This window comes from Herpailurus yagouaroundi, unplaced genomic scaffold (genome assembly GCF_014898765.1).
Source record: "Herpailurus yagouaroundi ecotype Mexico unplaced genomic scaffold, PumYag 202, whole genome shotgun sequence".
NCBI lineage: Eukaryota > Metazoa > Chordata > Mammalia > Carnivora > Felidae > Herpailurus > Herpailurus yagouaroundi.
The window spans coordinates 3,519,852-3,531,728 of record NW_024412433.1 but is presented as its reverse complement, the minus strand read 5'-3'; the positions used below and the strand labels follow the sequence as shown (position 1 = coordinate 3,531,728).

Sequence of the window (11,877 nt, the reverse complement as noted above, 5' to 3'; positions counted from 1 at the left end):
GAAGGGAAGGGAAGGGAAGGGAAGGGAAGGGAAGGGAAGGGAAGGGAGAGGAGGGCAGAAGGGAAAAGCTCTTCCCACTCTGGAGACGATGCTTGTGCCACGATAAGGAGTTATCCAAGCTCCGCTCGTGACCGATGAGCTCACGTGGCTTGGCTGAGCTGAAATCCCAGGTGGGAAAACTTTTTCTTGCCATCACGCTTGGGAGCCAGTCTCGTGGCTCAAGTGTTCCTGGCCCAGCTGTTGAATATTTGTTAATATTTTCGTTTGCAATTAAATCTATTCTATTTATCATGCCATGGAGTCCCAATTTTTAAAACTGAAGTTTTTGAAAGACATCAAACGTCATCTCCCCCCCGTGATCACCGAGCTTGCTCATTTCAATGAGGGGGAAGGAGGCAGCCACGCCCTCATTACCCACCCCCCTCTGCGCCAGCCTCTCCCCACACCCCCAAGAAATGGAGACAAGAGAGCACAAGTAAGGTTTACTGTGCGTCTGTCTCACGGTAGGATTTCATGCCCTCCTCCCAATGGCCCAGGGGCTGCTTCCCCCCTACCCTGACCCCATTTTATAGCTGGGAAACTAAAACCAGGCGAGGCAAAGCGATGTGCCCAAGGCCACATGGATGCAACAAGATAGACCCAGAATCCTAACCAAAGTCCACATTTGCAAAGCCCAGGGAAAGGACCCCAGGAAACCCGGAGAGACTGAGCCAGGCCTGGCCCAGATCTCAAGGAAACTCCCCATCCCTTTGGGGTCAAAAATAGACTTCTCTGGTAACAGATTCTGTGTCGACAGAATCCATTTGACTGTTGCCATTCTTTTAAATATGAAAAAAAGTCCCAACCGGCTGCTTGAGCCCCTTGGGTTGGGTGGAGTGAGGTGCTCCTTTGGGTCATAGAGTCTGTGTCCAAAGGGCAACAGATTCAATAATAGAATTTCATTAAGTTCTCACTCTCATCTTTCTATTGAGCATTAGTAATTCCTTTTTTCACTCCGCCTCATTCTGAAAAGGATTCCAGGTGCCTTTTTCCTTTGTGTAGCTGCCCATTTGAAACTTAAAAAGATAGCTCTTATTACAAAGATTGCTTTCCCTGGACCTCCAACTTGCAATAGTATTCGGTCATACTCCAAAGACTCTCCCGAGCTATTTAGCAACCCCGTGAAATTAGTTTTCATTAAGTCTACTCAAAAGCTGTTTCATTTTCCATGTCTGGAAAGCTTTTTTAAGAAAGAGACACACACATACATGCACACAAGGAAATCATTTTGAAACAAAGGCTTAAATACTTCCAGAGTTCCAGAGGCTCCATTTTGAGGGCATTTATTCCGTCCTCTCCGACTACCGCTTTTTAAAATCAGGCTGGGGCGCCTGGGTGGCGCAGTCGGTTAAGCGTCCGACTTCAGCCAGGTCACGATCTCGGGGTCCGGGTGTTCGAGCCCCGCGTCGGGCTCTGGGCTGATGGCTCGGAGCCTGGAGCCTGTTTCCGATTCTGTGTCTCCCTCTCTCTCTGCCCCTCCCCCGTTCATGCTCTGTCTCTCTCTGTCCCAAAAATAAATAAACGTTAAAAAAATAAAATAAAATAAAATCAGGCTGGTGCTCCTACCGAGTCCTAGGACTTCTGTTAACTCCTGGTGTCCCCGTTTCACAGGGGAGCTACAGCAGTGTAGGATGCGGGGGTGGGAGTGCGTCCTATCTGCTGTGACTCACACTTCAGGAAACCCCAGGGACCTTGAGCTGGCTGCCACCGTGGTTCTCTCTCTTTCCCTTACTCCCCTTCCCTTCTTGCCTGAATCCTGGGAAAGGAGTCCCCATCCTTGTCCCCAGGGAGAAAACTGAAAGGATTCATTAGGTTCCCAGAGAAGGAAGAGGATAGAATTTACTATATACCTGCCATTTGAAAGAGCTTTGGGGGATCCTCAAGCGATTTGGAGAACACTAAGAAGGCCCCTCTAACTCAGGAGGTGGGTTTTTTTCACTGTTTATTTTACAACCTCTTAAACCTCTTCTTTCCATTCTATGAAAAAGCACCAGAGAAGAGAATTATCAGCCACGCATCCACGTCTGCAAACAATTATCTGGTTGACCCAGGCTCTGAACATGTTTCCTGTGATAGCAAAATTTTAACTCTTCTGATTATGTTTTTGGCCTGGCCTCACTGCCACCCACAGTGTCCTTGCCAGACGCTGAAGAGCCAACTCAAGATCTTTGATGTTTGGCCCCTCCCGGCAAAATCAAGTAAAACGATACCCGTTCCGCAGCTCCTGTGTTTAAACAGAGCAAGACAGGGGCGCCTGGGTGGCTCAGTCGGCTGGGCGACCAGCTTCAGCTCCAGGTCACGATCTCATGGTTCACAGGCTCGAGGCCCGCGTCGGGCTCTGTGCTGACAGCTCGGAGCCTGGAGCCTGCCTCAGACTCTGTGTCTCCCTCTCTCTCTGCCCCTCCCCCACTCGTTCTCTGTCTCTCAAAAATAAATTTGAAAAAATATTTAAAGAATTCTAAACAGAGCAAGAAAGGAAGCGGGAGGGGGGTTGGGCATCCCCTTGCAAGCAGCCTCCTCCCTCATGGAGGTCACGTGCAAGCATGTGCTGAGCGCCCTCAGGGTTCACGTCCTTCCCCCACTATTCCTAGGGTTCAAGGCAATAACCGTGAAGCAGAAGGTTCTACATCTGCTGTAGATGGGAGAGCTAGGCACCACCATGCAAACATAGAAGGCAGCCAGACGAGACCTCTCCATTTATACTGCTAATTATAAACGTTGAGCAGAGACTAGGTTGGAGTTAACATTAAGGAAGAGAATGCCTTAGAAATTGCTTCAGAAGAAATTGTGCAAACACCCATCTCACTCCAGCCCCGTGAAGCATGGTGCCGGGTTCCATCCACCTCTTCCCTTCTTGGCCACGGACTTTTGGGGCTACTGGCCTCTCCAAACCCATGGCGTTCCGTTGCTGGGTTATTCCAAGTGGCTAAAGCGCTCTCAGATTGAAAGGAAAGGTTCAACATTGTTTGTTTTCTACTCTGACTCACGATCAAGTCTAGAAGAGAAAGTCACTTAAAATAGACTTTTTAAAACCTTAAGCTGAAGACGTCTGATATGACATCCTCAACACCAGATTTAGTGTAAGAGCCTGGAAAACTCCTACTTCCTTTCCTCTCTATCAGTAATGATCAGCTGATCTCTCCAGGCTCACTTATCTTAGGCGTAAAATAAGGCTAACTGCTGATGCTCTGACAGACAAGGTTCGGAGACTATTTCCTCTCCTCTGTTTCCCTGGGCGGGACCAGTGATGGGGAGCCTGCTGCCCCCGCAAGAAACACAGAGTCCCCCAGGGACACATTGGGCAATCAGTGGGCCTCAGCTGAGCTGGCGCTTGCTCTGGTGGCTGGCCCCGGGCTGCTGAATCAACTGATGAAGATTCCAGAAGAGAAAAACCAGTTTCCTGGAATGGCTTCCCTTGAGACCTGAGTCATCTCCAGCTGTTGTTCGATTTTTAATTTTCAAATTAAACTCACCCGGGGGGCTCTTCCGTCCAGCGGCCAACTCTCGATGCTCTGGGTCCATGAAAACTAAATGTACAGCACACACTGGGGAAATGTTACCGAACCATTTCCTACTGTGCTTTCCCCCGGCCGCTGTTAACCTGCAAATGTTTCCCGGTTATTTCCTGAGTCTTCGAATTCAGGAGGACGGCAGGGATTATGCTATGCTAGACGCAGCCAGACCCCTCCAAAAGGTTAATAATTTGCCTTTGGGAAAGGGTTTGGCAGGACTTTACATGTTTGTCTTACTTTTCTCCTCTCCTTTTTCTTTCCAGATTTTTTTTAAAGTAACAATTACCCCTCTGCCAACTAAACTTGTGACAATATGCTACTCCACGGAAGACGGGTCAATGGGAAGAAGTGCCTTTCTTCACATGATGTTCTAGAATATTCTCTAACAACTTTTACTCCCTGGATATTCCTGGTCCCGGACACCTGCTGACGGGCGTGCATCACCGTGGGCAGGGGCGCCCAGAAATTCTGATTTCGCTCTACTATTAGCACTGTGACCTCAGACCAGTAATTCACCTCTCTGTGCCCCATTCCTTCATCTGAAATATCAAGGGTGTGGCGAAAGTATCCACCAAGGTGGTAATTTTTTGATATTCATTTATTTTTTAATTTCTTTATGTTTTTATTTTATTTTCGAGAGAGACAGAGTGCGAGCGGGGGAGGGACAGAGAGAGAAGGAGACACAGAATCTGAAGCAGGCTCCAGGCTCCAGGCTCTGAGCTGTCGGCACAGAGCCCGACGCGGGGCTCGAACTCACGGACTGTGCGATCATGACCTGAGCCGAAGTCGGGTGCTTAACCTACTGAGCCACCCAGAGGCCCAATTTTATGATACTTAAAATAGCCCAATGGCAATCACATATTTGCCAACCAGAGGGCAGGGTCTATGTCTCAGTCACCCTTGTGCCCTCCCTCAACCCCAAAGCTCCATGCCATGAGTACAGCAAGGCTTATCCAGCTTGAATGAATAGGAGAACACATGGACAGAGTACAAGGTTAGGGTCCTCCTCTCAAAGCTGGGATCCTGTCCTTCGGGATCCTAACAGTGGATAGCTCGGCAAACGAGAAGTCTGAGAGTCAATAATATGTTTTTTTTTTTATTAACCAAGATTTAAAATGGGACGTTCATAATTATCGTAGTTTGTGTGCATTTTTTAAAATATGTTCAAACAAGTCACCCTTTGGGGGGAAGCAGCAAAGGGCGGATAATGAGAAGTCTGAGAGTTACTGGATCAGTTTACTACCTTAACATTATTACTGCCTGTTTTACGTTCAAAAATTCTATGTGGACACATTAAGGCATGAACATGCAAATTCACTTGGGTTCTGAAACAACTTACTGTTAATTTAAACTTTTCTTAGGAGATGTGGGTAAAATGTTTCCTTTGTAAGTTCTTATATGGTTAGTGCCCTTGTAATGAAATTATTTTAGAGTACAGAATGCCTCGTTTCAACGCATAATTTCACTTCAATACCTGAGCACAGAAAAAAAAATAAAATAAAATTCTAAATTTATATCTACTTCAGGTATTACGGGCACATTTAAAAATATACGTGTTTAAACAGTGTAAAGTTACCCATGAACCCTGTTGAGATGTCTATCAACCCAGATTTCTGCAACCCCAGAAACCCCACCCTGAAGGACTCCCACCCTTGCGAGATTTTTCTGGGGCTTGGAAAGATACACCGCCCTCTAGAGGAAAGAAAACCACACTGCATTTTCAGGAAAGGCTACACCCGGGTGAATGTGCTAAGCCAGAATTTCGTCTTCCTCCCAGAACAGACCCAGGAGACCAGAAGGTGTTAAAAACTGTGCTTCCAAAGATTAACATCATGAAGAGACCCCCCCCCTTTGTCAATCAGGACACAGTGTGTGCTGAGTGTGAGGTGTTGGGGGCCATTGCCCATGCTGCAGAGAGAGCCAAGAGCATCTTTTCTTTAAAGCATAGAACCTTCCAGAATTTTCACACTGGAAAGACAGAAGCCATGTCTGGAAGTGTGGGGAATGAAGAGAACCGTCCTTGTCTTGCTCAAAGTTGTCTGAATGTACAGGAACTTTTTGATGCTTCCCTGCTTTAAAATTTGAATTAAGTAAGGCTTTAGTTTCCTCGGCTAGAGCTACTAATAGGATTTTTTTTTTTTTAATGTCAGGTCACGCCTCCGGCAGTGGATGTTTACGCAGCCGTGGCACATAAACCCTAAGGGACTGCCTCACCGTGTCCTACTCAGATGGGGAAACAGCCTGGGATTCTTCTCCAAAAGATAACAGATCCCCAGGTTGTTCCAAAGAGAACAGTGACAAAACCAATGGTCAAACACAAGTGTGGGCTGAGGCCATCAGCATGCCTTGCAAGACGGTCTCACAGGGCAGAATTGGTGGCTTGTCGGTGACTTTTAAACCCTAAATGTGGAATTTCACATAACAGTGGCGGGTGGTACAGGCTGCTGGGAAGGGACCATACTTCATCCAGTTGTCCAAACACGCTGAGCAAGCTCCCAGGGCGGGAACCCTCTCCGACTCTCAAAAGGGACAGAAGACTAGTTTCAAGCTGGCATACAGCGGTGGCCTCTGTGGCCTCCTAACCCCAAACTACGGTCGGAGGGGGACCCTCGTAGGAATCAATCACTGATCATCGCTTAGAGATGTTTCCTCCTGCTTTATCACCAGTGACGTGTTAGGTTCTAAGCAACAAAAAAGGACAAAAGGGGCTCCTGAGGACAGAGTCAAATGTATGAATGCTAAACACTTTGTTATAAAGGGAGGTGCAGAAAGAAAAGACCTTTCTGTTCAGAAAGATTTGGTATCAAACAGGTCCTTACGACCCCTCGTTTGGACATTTGCCATACAGGCCATCAGCGGACAGCCACGGTATGGTGGAGAGGGGCACACTTCCTCCCAGGAAATGGAAGAGCCTGGGCCACAGGCTAACCATCTAGAGGTTTCCGCGGCCCTGGAGGGTGGGGCGGCCACACCCTCCAATTCCCCCCTAAGAAAAAAGCAGGACGACCACACCTCCCCACCTTGCTGTGTGCCATCCCCTCCCAGGTCTTGCTCTCCACCCAGTGTCTTCTTAACGGCCATCTCCCTGCTGGAGTAGGGAAAGAGAAAACTCAGCCTCACGGCAATACAATCCCTTGCCTCCACATAGATGGTCAAGATCACACGGCCATTCCTATACGTAGAGTTCCTACAAAAGCCCCTCACCTCCCCATCCCTGTGCCTTCACCCTCAGCAACGAGCCCACATTAAGAACCAAGTTCCCACCCCTCTGGGCCCCAGCCCCAGAGGTGACCTGAATGAAGAAGGCCTCCTCAGGCTCTCAGGTCGTACGGCCAATGTCCCTGCCAGCTCCTAGCACCTCCTTCTCCCTCCGCTGGGCTGGGAGAGCCTTAGGGGGCCTAAACCCATTGTCCCAATACTTAGAACAGAACAGGACAGAAGGACACTATCCTCTGGGGAAAACAAATCAAAGAGCCCATTCCAGTTCAGATGTTAAGTGAGTTTGGGATCCTCCATTGCTCGGACATCTGCTTTCCTGAAATGGTGGTGCTTTTACCCACCATCTCAACCACGTACTGGTTCTGTGGCCTCTGCAAGCAATAATTTGGCACCTCAGGGCCCCCGCCCCTGATTCTGCGTCTTTAAAACCAGCGGGCCACACCCCAGTGGCTTCCAACCAAGAATCTCTGCCATTACCTTTCGCCCAGCAAAGAACTCAGAAGTTCTGGTACACTGTCCAACAGCCAACTGCTTTCCAATAGAACGCTGGTTAGGAACAAAGAATGTTTGGTTTTTGAAGCCATTTCTGTTCAGGCTTCGCAACTGTTAAGAATGGATGCCCTGGGAGGTTGGGGGATCCCAGGCAGGGGAAAAATCTGCCCACATGAGCTCCAAGCACCTTTGCGGCTCTCGGATCCTACAGCTCTCGTGTGGGGATAGCTGTGTGCAGGGCAAGGAGGGGCGGGCACGGGTCAGCACCCCTGTGCTCCCTCTGGGTGCAGGACACAGCCCTACACTCAGGCCAGTCTGGGTGTCCGGACCAGCCTCTAAGTTTGCTCCTGGGGCTAGGCTGTGAGCTGCTGATTTTTGTTCTACACTCCCCCCACCCCAGACCCAGTATTCCCCTGGGCCTGCCCAGGGACCCCACCCATGCTTCAACACCGGCCCACTTTCTAACACACCAGGCTCTTGAAACAGGTCCCCAAAGCTGGCTGGCAGCTCTCAGGAGACACTTTCCATCGTGGGCGAGCGAGGACCCACGTCCCGTCCTCCCGGCCAGGGAACAGGCCTCTGGGCGTCCCGGTCTGGCACCCGCAGCACATGTGGGCACCACGGGCCGGGCCCACGGCCCCGGAGGCCTGCCTTATCCAGTGGGCACGCAGCCCAGACACCAAATGCTTTCTCCTCCTCCGACCTCGACCTCGGCAGCTCGTCTCTGCAACCCCGGAGGGTAAAGACTGCAATAGTGACCTCAGGTTCCTCAAAAGAGGTCGGCCCGGCGGCACCGGCTGGGGAACTCTTGACTCGCCCCGAGCCTGGGCACCAACATCACCCCCGAAGGCCACAGATGTGCTCCACCAGCCCCCACCCACGCCAGGCCCCGGGCGGAAAGCCCCCCCCCCCCCCCCACACCCCCAGCTGGGAGAATTCAGAGAGAATCTCCCCAGAGAGCTGCTCAACAGGTAGCTCTTGAATCCTCTAGCCAAGACACGTCTGCTCACAGAGCACTGGGTGCTGTACGGAAACCAATCTGACGATAAATTTCATGCTAAAGATAAATAATTAATTAATTAAATAAAGAAGGGAAAAAACAGAACAGGTCCCCACCGAGTGCCGTCAAAAACAGACGGCAGCGGGGCGCCTGGGTGGCGCAGTCGGTTAAGCGTCCGACTTCAGCCAGGTCACGATCTCGCGGTCCGTGAGTTCGAGCCCCGCGTCAGGCTCTGGGCTGATGGCTCAGAGCCTGGAGCCTGTTTCCGATTCTGTGTCTCCCTCTCTCTCTGCCCCTCCCCCGTTCATGCTCTGTCTCTCTCTGTCCCAAAAATAAATAAACGTTGAAAAAAAAATTAAAAAAAAAAAAAAAAACAAAAACAGACGGCAGCGAGCCGGCACCACTACAGTGGGGGGGGGGGGGGGGGGGGGCGAGGGACAGGCAGAGAAAGCCCGCGGCGCCACCCGACGGCAGCCCAGAGCTCGCGGGCAAGCGGCGGCCCTACCCAAGCTGGAGAAACCCAGGGGCCACCAAGCCAGAAAGGCAACTCAGCAGAATCTTCCAGAGACGGAGAAGGCGTCCAGAAAACGGACTCAAGCGAACAGGAGAGCCTCCTGGAGACGATCCCCGGGTTTAAAGCATTTCCTTCTTGCCCGCAGACTCGGGAAAGCAGAGGGGCAATCGCACTCACCCTGAGCGAACCTGAAGACGTGTGTGTCCCTGGGCTCCCGCGTTCACTTATGGTCGAATCTGATGCATGTTTCTCCCGCTCACTGTGTCTGCTCCCCTTTCTGCCGGAGAGGGGCTCCGGGCGGAGGAGGAAAAAGCCCTCCGGATCCTCGCTGGAGGCTGGAGTGCAGGAGAACTCAGCGGCCCTCAGTGGAAGACTGAGCTCCGAACTGGACCCGATCCAGGGATACAGTCAGGGCTCTCTCCAGCTCCTCCTCCTCCCCCTCCTCCTCCCCTCCCCTCCTCCCGACCCCTCCTCTCCCCCTCCCCACCGCAGGGCCTGACCCAACTGTAAATGAAAACCAGACTCTCTGAGCTCTGTTGCATCTGGCCCCTGCTGCAGGCTGATGTTGCCCTCCCAACGCGGTCTTCACCCCACAAGCCTCTAGCTGGACTCCCGCAAACGCCGACTCTTGAAAAGAAATCCACCTCTTGTACTCGTCACCTTTAGGGCTGGGCCCCTGGTGGCAAAGAGAATGAGTTTTGGAATTTTTTTTTCTTTCCGTGGGTATCCATGGTTTTCCTGCAGTGTTTTCCAACACCATCTGGAAGGCAAACAGGAAATGCAATCTCCCCCCTCCACCCTCACCACGCCCTCCCGTTTCTCCTTGAAGTTTCTGAATCGGGACTTCTCCTAATAACTTCCCTTTCAAATAGAAAACCCAGCAATCAACATCTCCCCCCCCACCCCACCCCGCCTTCTGCTGAGCAAAGCTCTGTTCGCCAGTGAAAAGGCAAGAAAATGGGACGGCTTCTTTTTTAAAAGTTCTTCACATAATGGTTCTGACTCTGCGGCCGATGGTGCCACTCTAGGACACATCCGAGGGGACGCGGGGCGCTTTCCTTGGTCAGAGCTGCAAGAAAATTCTTGAGAAACAACTTGCCAGGCTTTGCACATTTCACTACACTTTGATACACATTATCTGGGTTACCCCAACATCACCACCCTCCACCCAGCCGCCCCTTGCACATTTCACTACTCTTTAATACACATTACTTCCGTTATCTCAAACATCACCACCACCCCCCACCTTTAAATAGATATTTGTTATTTTTTCTTGTTGTCAGGCGAGATTATGGCCTCCTTTTATAGGTGAGAAAACCCTGGGGGCCAGAGCAGGGCTCAGCCCAAACCCTGGCCTCCAACACCCCCAAGCCTCCCCTGCTCTGCATCATGGGGCTCTTTGTGAGATTAACGGGAAAGATGAAGAAACGTCTAACAGATACTTATGACTTTGAGATCTTCGTCCAGCCAAGTGTAGAGAGTAAAGATATCGTTAACTCCTCTCCACAGATTATCCCCTTTAAATGTAGGGAAGAGGCGGAGACAGTTGGAGGAAACCATGCCTGTCCCCTCTTAGAGTAGGCAGCTTAGACAGGAGCTGGGAGGCCTGGGCTGTGATACCCGGGGCGACACTTTACAAGCCTGAGGGTACAACATCTTGCCTTTGTGGCTTTCAACATCATGGCCTTGAGGCTTGTAACACCCCAGGGGGCTGGCAGACCAGGAGCCACAGGTGCAAAACCTGTGCTCACCTCTTGAACTTCTGCCCCAGGGTGACCCCCAAGGTTCATTATAATGCATTTGTATTTCAGTCTGCCCCCTCCGTGGGGGAAGGCTGCCGGGAGGGAGGCAGTGCAAACCTTGTAGGGTCCAAAACGCTCCCTCATGATTGGCATGAGCCCCCAATAGACATCACTCCATCCTGTGGCCCAAGACCCCCACCTCCATAAAAAGAAAAGACCCCTGTAGCCTCAGGGCAGTGGCCACTTCTGGACCTGCCCTCTCTCCCACCTCCAGAGTGTACTGTCCTTCATAAGCAGCTGTGCAATTGCTACCTTCCTTCTGTCTGCCTGTATTCGAGCCCAGATCGTCACAGAAATCTTCCGCGGGGCATCCAAGAACAGAGACCTCCATGCACACAGCCAGCCTCTCTCCTCCACAGCTTAAGGTTCAGCTGGCAAAATGTCAGCCTAGGGGACAGAGATGGGGGCCTGGGTTGTGGCAATTCCCTGCCCGGCGCCTGTAGATGAAGAAGAAATGAGCAGAGGCTCAGCGTGGCCACCGCATTACCCGTGGGACGCCGGTGCTCCCACCTGCGACCCCACCGCACAGGGCAGCCTCGGACCGGGCCCCATGCTGCGGGGACATTGGCTGCACTTCATTGGTTGGTGTCTGCAAGTTCAGCACTGGGGGGAACCCTGGGTCCAAGGCCATCGCCTGCTGCAAATAAGGCAACCTCAGATTAAGACTTCCTGTCCCAAGCAGTGTGGCCCCGCAGAGGTTAACCGGACAAGCCTGTCCTAGATGTTCCCTTTCAGCACTCTCTCTTTGCAATTAAGAATGCAACTACTTCCGGAGCGCCTGGGGGGGACTCAGTAGGGTAAGCGTCCCACTGCCGCTCATCTCATGATCTCGCGGTTCGTGAGTTCGAGCCCCGCGTGGGACTCTGTGCCGACAGCTCGGAGCCCGGAGCCTGCTTCGGATTCTGTGTCTCCCTCTCTCTCTCTGCCCCTCCCCTGCTCGTGGTCTGTCTCTCTCTGTCTCAAAAATAAATAATAACATTAAAAAAAAATTTTTTTTTAATACGACCATTTCCTCTCAAATATTGCTTGGTCTTAGGAATTAGTGGGGGTTCTTTTGTTTTTGTTTTTTTTTATTGAGGCATAGTTGACACGCAAGGTTACATTACTTTCAGGTGATCTAGACCCTTTCCAACACTGCTTGTGACTAGAGAAACTTCTAGAAGCTGGTGGCAGGTGGTGGCAACTCAACCCAGGCTCCATGGGTTTTTTTTCTCCTCCCTTAATCACTGGGATTTAGGATTGTCACTGAAATGTCTAAGTTGCTCTCCCCCACCTGGTCCCAGGAGGAAACCATCTCAA

General features: G+C 51.1%; 1 protein-coding gene across 7 annotated transcripts in view; it reads right to left on the bottom strand.

The window, feature by feature from the left end:
- COL6A3 (collagen type VI alpha 3 chain) overlaps window positions 1-9,177 on the bottom strand; it is an 81,023-nt gene extending 71,846 nt beyond the window's left edge. For 3 of the 7 annotated variants that reach the window (XM_040450568.1, XM_040450570.1, XM_040450569.1), the window contains exon 1: window positions 8,954-9,174. The gene's annotated coding sequence lies outside the window, so the exon portion shown is untranslated. Of the gene's footprint in view, window positions 1-8,953 lie in introns of all 7 variants that reach the window. The other 4 variants (XM_040450565.1, XM_040450566.1, XM_040450567.1 and 1 more) reach the window with 4 other exon arrangements.
- Window positions 9,178-11,877: the final 2,700 nt, after the last annotated feature.